Here is an 8,444-nt window from a genome sequence, read left to right as displayed (position 1 = left end):
TTACATTTTAATTCATCTTTATGTATCATAGCTGCTTTTCTGATTTTAATACATTGTGGCCTATCCTGATTTGCAACATGATTCCATTGACAATGTGGCTGCTTCCCTCCTGCAGTAACACTTTTAACTCAAATTGTCCTTATCACACTAACTGTGTTAAGAGTCCAGAACCCCATAACATACTGACATCTGTCATTTAAGGAGCAGCAGTGCCCCCTGCAGATTGAAAAGCAAAGCAACCTATACACACATACACACACCTCCGTTAAGCTCCAGCTCCTAAACATCACACTGTCTTGTTTTAATCCAAAGAAAGGGCCTTAGATCGTTTGTTACAACATTTAAAAGGCTAGACATAAGAGGCAAAGATGACAAGGCAGATGAAATAAGAGGAGGAAAGCAGTGGAATGGTAAAAAGGACAACCCCAGATATGATAGACAGTGAGGGGAGGAGGAGGGGAACTATCAAAGAATGAGAACAAGTTGGGCAGAGAAAAGAGATCTGACAAAAGAGGAGATGACAGAAATGTCAGATTCAAGTTTAAATGTATTATCTATCGGGATTAAAATCAACGAGAAGGAGAGAAGGAGAAAAAGCAGAAGAGAACAAGGCATGATAAGGCGTGACAAGCCCTCATCATACTCTCATCATACTTATAGGATTTAATGGTCTTTGTGTTGGGTTACTTTTATAAGTAAAAGGCAAAGACATAAAAGAGGGACTATAAAGATAATTTTGCTCATAATTAATTTAATGATGTTGCAAAAGCTTTAATTTAAAAGGCTGAACCTCATCGGGACGAAAAATGTTGTCTGACCTTTGGAAAGGATGTGTTAATGTTCTAAAATGCAACAGAGGATGGGAGAGGAGATGAAACACAAGCAATGAGAAAAAGAAGGCAGAAAGAGGTGAAGAAACGGCTGCAGTATACCGTGTGAGCGTGGGACAGAGCAGCTGTTAGACAGCAGATATCAATCTCTCCCACAGAGGGAACTCAGCATGTTGCACAATTCACCACTAACACTGCAGACAACTAGTATGTGCTCGCACGCACGAACATGCATTATTCTGTTATTTGACAAGGGGGATGTCAATTCGGTTCATGAATTGGCTAAGACAACAACCGTTGTGATAGCACTGGTAATTGCCCCAAAAGCAAATGGCTGCACAATACAGCTGTTAGCCAGATGCATAAAATGAAAGCCACATGACAGCAGCATTAGTGATGGAACAATAATTGAGATCCCTTACTTAGGCATCTGTGTCACACTGTTCATTCAGTTTGACTGTAAAGCTAGCAGCCAGTTTTTTGTTTTTTTTTTGTTTATTAAGAAGACAACTATTTAGTTTCAGCACAGAAACTACTCAAGTTGTTGTTTGGATTAAATATATTATATATTAAATCACCAGGTCTCCTTCTTTGCTACTTTCCAGAATTACTGCAGCAGTTGTCATATAAATGCAATCAAATCAAAAGCATAACCTCCCTCTAAATTGTGGAGCAAAAATATTACTCAGCAGAAGATGAAAATAGTTTGCTACTTTTGTACGATATTCCTACTTATTTTTGCTACTTTCCATCGCTGGGATTAGCACATTCTGAGTCACATTGAAAAAAAGCTTGGTAGACAGGATAGTTCAAAGTAGATAACCAAAGCCATGATAACAGTTAATTAGCTAGAAAGGTTCTGATAGCTTGTAGAAAGCCATTTACTGTTAATGCCTGAGCTGACTGTGTTAAACGTTTGTCCCTCACTGCTTTTTATTTATTTTTTTTTTTTTTTTCCCCCATTGACCAAGCCACATTCAAAAAAAAAAAAAAAAAAACAAGACACTTCAGGTCAAAGAAAAGAAAATGCTTTGTCAAGGTGAAGGATACCTGAGTTCTTGGAGAGAAAATGGCAAGCAAAGGCAAATGTGATTACGGCATGCAGGAATAAAGTTATTGCAAGGTCTTGGACTTACGTGTGGTGATGGACATGGTCACTATCAGGGTTTTGAAAAGGTACTTATCAGAATGTATGTTTCAAAGTCCAGAGAAGAAGGTAGTTATTATTGCTCCTATCTTTAATCTTTCAGCCCCACTGCAGTTCATTTACACTCACAATTATATAATACAAAAGCTGCATATCCACATTTTTACCTGACAGTTCATGTGGTGAAAATATCACACAAAACCTTGGTTGGACAGTGATCTGAGAAAACCTTCCAAAAAATGTCCAACACTTTTCATCCAAAATCAGCTTCAGGCATAATGCGGAATTTGGAGAAACTGCAGATTTACAAAACGGATGTTTAGGAGCGTAGTCCAGCTTGGGTTTAACAACGCCCGGAAGAAGGGAATTGTCAGAGACGTTAACAGAACCCACATTTCCACAGCCCCCAATCCAAAATGTTCAACATGACAGGATTTTCAAAAGTTGTTGCATCTGTCAAACATCAATGTTTGATTTACGAGATGCTGTGTTCAATTAAAACAGTTTTAAAAAATTATATATATTACTGCATAAGCAAGTCATCTAAGAAAAAAAATGCATCAGTCTTTAAGTGCATGTGTTGTGCATAGATTTCTTTGAGTCTTTGGTAACTGAATCCAGCAACACAATCTGGTTCCCACAATACCCTGTAAGTTGTGTGCCAACACTTGTGTCCTCCAGCCTCTTAAAACTTGCCAGTCCTCAGGAACATTTTCATTGTTTATATCCCACAAGTTCTCATGGCAGACTTCACCTGAAAGTCAGCTGAGACACTTTCAGTTGTCACAATCCAAGCAGCTTGTCTGGACTTCTCAAGATGATCACAATCCATGAAGGATCCATTCACCATGAAAGAGAAGATGTGACAAATTATAACGGAGGAGAAAAACTGACACGGCAGAGATCCAAGGCTGGCAGAAGTCGACGCTTTGCTCTAAAGCCAATCTTCCAGTAGCAGCCAAACAGCTTTTGATCAAGCTTGAAACCTGATCAAGTAAACATCCAGATCTTGCCTTGCCTCTTTCCTTTTTTGCCTACTCCATCTCTAATCTGGAAATTTGAGTTATTAAATATGAGGTAAGACCAAAAACGTAAGTCAAAGCTATGATTAGCCTATAGAATCTGTAGCACCATTATGTTTTGAGAAAATAAAAATCTAATTAGATGTTCTACAATATAGTACTCTTGTATTTCTTATACTTAATTTTGATTGATGGTCCAAAGAGAACAACAAAAGACATTTGTATTATCTGTACCATGAAAACAGCAACAGCAAACCTGCTGACTTAGACGTTCTGAAAGTCAAATGTAACCACAGAGCTCTCCGGCATGAGATCCTCAAATGGGGATGCAGTGTTAAAGAGGCGTCAGGTTGGATATAGTTATGTGAGTCATGCTAGGAAGGTTACATTTTACTCTGCCTATAAAGGATTCCCTATTACTTTATCATTTTCATAATGAGCATCTGTTAGTAAACATTAAATTTGAAAGCAGCGCTGTTAGCAGTCCTGCAAAACTATGATTAAACTCTTGAAGAATATGCAACGAATAGTCCTTCAAGCTACAGCAAATACTTAGAATGACAGAATAATATACATGTAACACATAATCTTATCCCGTCCATCAGTTATAATCGACATGCAAATTTAAACAAAGGTTAGATTTAATACAAAGCTTTAAAAGCCCACCATTCATCCTATTTTGCCAACATTATCTGTCATGGTGGATTTACAGCCCGATCTGTCATGAAGCTGACAAAAATAGAATCAAAATGATGGTTAATTTTAACTCTTAAATGAATTCAGCCACAGGCCTTTTAGCGGTGCAATTGTCACAGTAGCAGTTAAATTCAAAATGATCGCATTCATTCATTTACAGATATGTAGTCTCAGGGAATTACTCCCTCTGCGATCCAAATTCTAATTATGCATGTAAATTGTAGGTTTAAAAGGAACATGAGGATGTCAATGCTGTGGCTCACAATTACAGATGAATTTAACACCTCTTCTTTTATTAACCATTACTGTCAGTTGAGTAAAACAGTCGGAGTGTGATATTGCTTCACAAAGTCATTCTGTGGAGGAGGTAGCACCCCCTTAGCACGGCGCTATCTACAGCACAGACAAGAGAAGAAGCCTTGCCAGAGGGAAGGTTAGCATGCTTGAGCTGGATGCTCCAACATGCAGACTGACATCAGAACTCCCTCAACACCACACTTCACATCCGACACCTTCGTGTATCTTATGAGGGCACTCTATTACGATGTAAACTGCTAATAATCTGACAAATTGCAGCCTATGATAGCAAACCTACTATGACATTAAGGTTTGGGGGGTTTTATTTAGATAGCAATACACTGTGTACTCTGTACTCCTTGCATTTGTGTAGAGCTGCATGGGTATCCAAATGTCCTTCTGCAATGTGGGGAAAAAACAGAAAACAGAAAATCCACTGACCCCAGAGACCCAAATGAACACCTTCTTTTTCAAGGTCTGTGCGCACTTATTTGTGTCCTGGTATATGGCACGTGTGTATTTTTTCTGTGCATATTCACATCTTTCACAAAATTGTGTATACACGTGTTACGTGTGAGTATGTTAGGGTGTGTCTGTGTGTGTGTTGCGACAGATGGTCCGTTTAATAACCTTGCAAGCACGGGCGCCTGTAGGGCTGGCATACTCAAGTAGGGAGTGACCTTGTTTTTAGATGACCACACAGAGAGCAACCTGTTACAAGAGTGAGTGTGTTTTTGTGTGTGTAGCATAACCATTGGCTAGGCCACCACTTTTGTTATTTCACGCAATGTAGTTAAAATGGTAAACACAATTAAAAACCTAATGAGAAAAATTTTATTTTATTTGGTATTATTGTCTAATCTGTCTCAATTATTTTGATAAACACACACATTTCAATATTATATATTATATTCAATATTATTATATTTCACTTACTTTGGTTTCAATACTAATTAAAAATAATACACAGAATTTTGTTAGTTCCAGAAGCAGCAAGGCATGAATGCGACCCCCTGCTCTGCAGACTTTACACAAAAAGCAGCAAATTTGACGCTTCATATTTGCCATCCAAACCTGAGAGCGGTATCAGTATTTTAACAATAAGCGTAATTAAGTAACATTTTCCGAAGAGCAAAAGCTACCATTTGTATTACACAAACAGCCAAACAGCACCGGCTGTAAGCTTCCGTCAAGCGATCTTTAAAAATGTAAAGAAAAAAAAAAATGTTACAAGCCAAAGAGAGTGATAACAAATGGAATCTAGCAAATGTATGGAAATAGAGACAGAAACACATACAACACAAAAGAAATGCTTCATTTTAATAATCTAGTATTCATGTGTAAAGAGACAATTGAGACAATGTTTTTAAGATATTACCTGGGATACCTGGGGGGGAAATGTCACACAGCACATGCTGTTTTAAGAGTGAGAGAAGGCATTACGTGTATGGCTTAACAATTAAATCAGTTTCTTATTACAGTGAAGAATGAGACAGAATTAGAAGTGGGGAAAATACATCATGAGATTCTACCATCGATAAGCAACTTCCTTCTGCTAACACATAAAAAGAAGACAAGTTAATTAAAATTTCAAATTTAAATGAGAGTTTGTTAAAGCTAAAATTAAGTTACATTAAATTACATTTTCTTTTCAAGAGTTTCTCCCATCTGCCTGTATGTTTGCAAATTTAAATCGCTTTTTCTTTTCATGTCTGCAGTGTTTCTTCTACTTCAATTACCCCTTTTTGTTGTGTGTCATTTAAAGGCGTGTTCATTCGTAACCTTTGTACGGCAAAGATGAGGAATTAAAATCTTTCTGAAAGTCACTGGAGAATTTTTGCTTTGTTGCTAAATAAAGCCAAGAAGAGTCTTAAACCTATCTTCCATGTAAAGGCCATCAGGAGGCAACTCTGGTTGTAATAAACAAACAAACAAAAAAAAGTCAGATTGTGTTGAAATCCATGTGAAATACTTCAGATTCCCACTTGATTTATCACCCCAGTAGAAGTTTTCTCACTGAGTTTATGGTCTCAGTCTTTAGTTTCAAGTCTACTTTAATACAGCAGGATTTTAGATTTTTCAAATTGTGGTCCAATTTTGAGAAAAATACACCATAAGGTGAGGTATGCATCATGAGGTGGCTATTCTGTGTTACGATTGCATAGGTCTCTGCTAGCATGAATACATATTCCTATGCTTATAGATTCTGAGATTTAATAACCACCTCCGTCCAATCCTATATGTGCTCCCCCGATCCGACATTATTGGACTGCACATAACAATATCAGTATTATTCTATTCTCTCTCTGTCCTCTCGTCTAATAACTACCAGTTAAGACTTTGATTACCCCTAATATTGATGAGCGCGTTAAAACTCTGTAATTAGTTCACTGGACTCATTCATTCTCATTGCCAGATCAATCGGCCTTTAAGCAGTGGCACATGTACATGCACACGCACACATACACAAAAGCAAATACACACTTCGGCCGACCAGGTTTGTGGGATCTTGAGGAAAATCCACTTCTGGAATTAAGAGCAAATGAACTAAATGGTTCGTGTTTTAACAAGTTTTGGTGCATTAGTATTAAACAACTGAGCTTTGCCCAACGCTGTCCTGCTCAATTCACAGTTACATTTATTCCATACAATAATGTTACTCCCCTGCATTCTTCTGCTTGACTCAAAATCTGCAGCATTTCTGAAGGAGAGGAGCCGTAATATGGCAACAATATATACTGATCACCAAAATAAGAAGACCCAAACATTTTTTCTAGAGGTAAATTTATGTTGTGTTACATTAACGTTATTGTTTTTGGCTTATTTATTTTTCTGTACTTTTTAAATTGCCCAACATTTTTATTCGTCTATTTTGGTTATATGGAATAAATAATTAGCTGGAATGTTATTTTTTTTTTTTAGGTGGGGGTTTTCGTGGGATTTGTTGAATTTCATCAGGTCACTGTGTGCTACAGGCGTCTCTGCATTTTTATTAGATAGACATGCCTGTCATTAGCTTACTTATTACAAACAGATGAAAATACCTTCAGAGTAATGTCAAGAAAATGGACAAAGACACAATTGTTTTGGAGTGTTGCTACAGCTTCCAAGGGCATGTATTCCCTGCTAGTTGGTGTTAATCTTGCCTTCATAAAACGTGCTAATGCTCAGTGTTAATCAGGACTTCTACTGAATGTGTCTATGCAAACAACAGGCTGCTAAATGTCAACTGTTACCGGATTATCTGCTGCCTGAAACCTCGTGATAATGATATATGGAGTATGGGATTCTGTGTGGGTGCTTTTGAAACCACGCATGCGTGTGCGATTGCAAGTGTGCATATGGTGATTAAGACAGGCTATTTCTATTTTCCTGGCCCCCTGAGTGATTTCCCTTTGAGTGTAAACCCTTTATTCCACCGCTTCTATTAAATCAGACGGAGACAGAGAGAAATCACGACAGACGAAGAAAGGCAGCGTGAAAGGAATAGAGATATAAAGCAAAAGAAATGCAGGGGAAAAAAAAAAGAAAGAAGGCAGAAAGCGAGAAAGAGAAAGAGACAGAGATGTAAAGGAAGAGAGGGAGCGTTTTAGAGGGGTGGATAATCCCTGTAGGGTTTGTTGTTGTTCCTGTCTGCCTGGTGGTAATAGCTGAATGCTCCATAAAAGCCTGGCTTGGGCTGAGTTATCCCAACTCACACAGCAGTCTTCATCGCAAGTGCTTCATTCATTGTTCAGAACAAGCAAGAAAAATGTATCAAAAAAGACACAACAACAAAAGAAGATCAAAACGATCACACAAAAAAAAAAAAAAGAAAAGAAAAAAAAAAAGGATGACCATAACAATTACAACCTGTTTCAAAACTCTTGCTTGTGGTGAAGCTCGCCAAATAACTTATTCATAGATCCGCACTGGCGTGCGTGCTCATAATCATCGTCTCATTAAGTGAAGTTATTAGACCTCAGAGTTAATTGAGGTATTCTGCTACATCATAAGGTCACCTCGAATTTCTCTTCCCTTCATTTTATCCCTCTGACTTGATCTTTCGCTGTTCGTCTGCCTCTTTTCACGATGCATCTTCAACCTTCACCTCTGGTCCTGTCTTCTCTCTTCCATCTCACCAACATATAACTAGCTGAGGTAGTTCAGGCAGAAGACTGTAAAGTATATAAAGCTGTTAAATGCAGTATATAACTCACAAGAGAATGAACAGTTAAAATGATAACGTGGCTTTCAGCTCCACTGCAAGAAAGCAACCCTAACCCTTTTGACCAGGACATGGCCTTGCACCTCAGTACATGACAGAAATTTTCATCAACTACGCATCTCCAAGAACTCTCAGATCTTCAAATAATTGCGGTCTAATTATCCCTCGTAGTAACATTAGGCAAGGGGAGGCAGCTTTTTTCATCTATGCCCCACACATCTGGAACAACCTGCCCCAGACAGTAA

The sequence above is a fragment of the Echeneis naucrates genome, chromosome 13 (assembly GCF_900963305.1).
Source record: "Echeneis naucrates chromosome 13, fEcheNa1.1, whole genome shotgun sequence".
In the NCBI taxonomy this organism is placed as follows: domain Eukaryota; kingdom Metazoa; phylum Chordata; class Actinopteri; order Carangiformes; family Echeneidae; genus Echeneis; species Echeneis naucrates.
The sequence above is the reverse complement of the archived record's forward strand: the minus strand, read 5'-3'. Positions refer to the sequence as shown.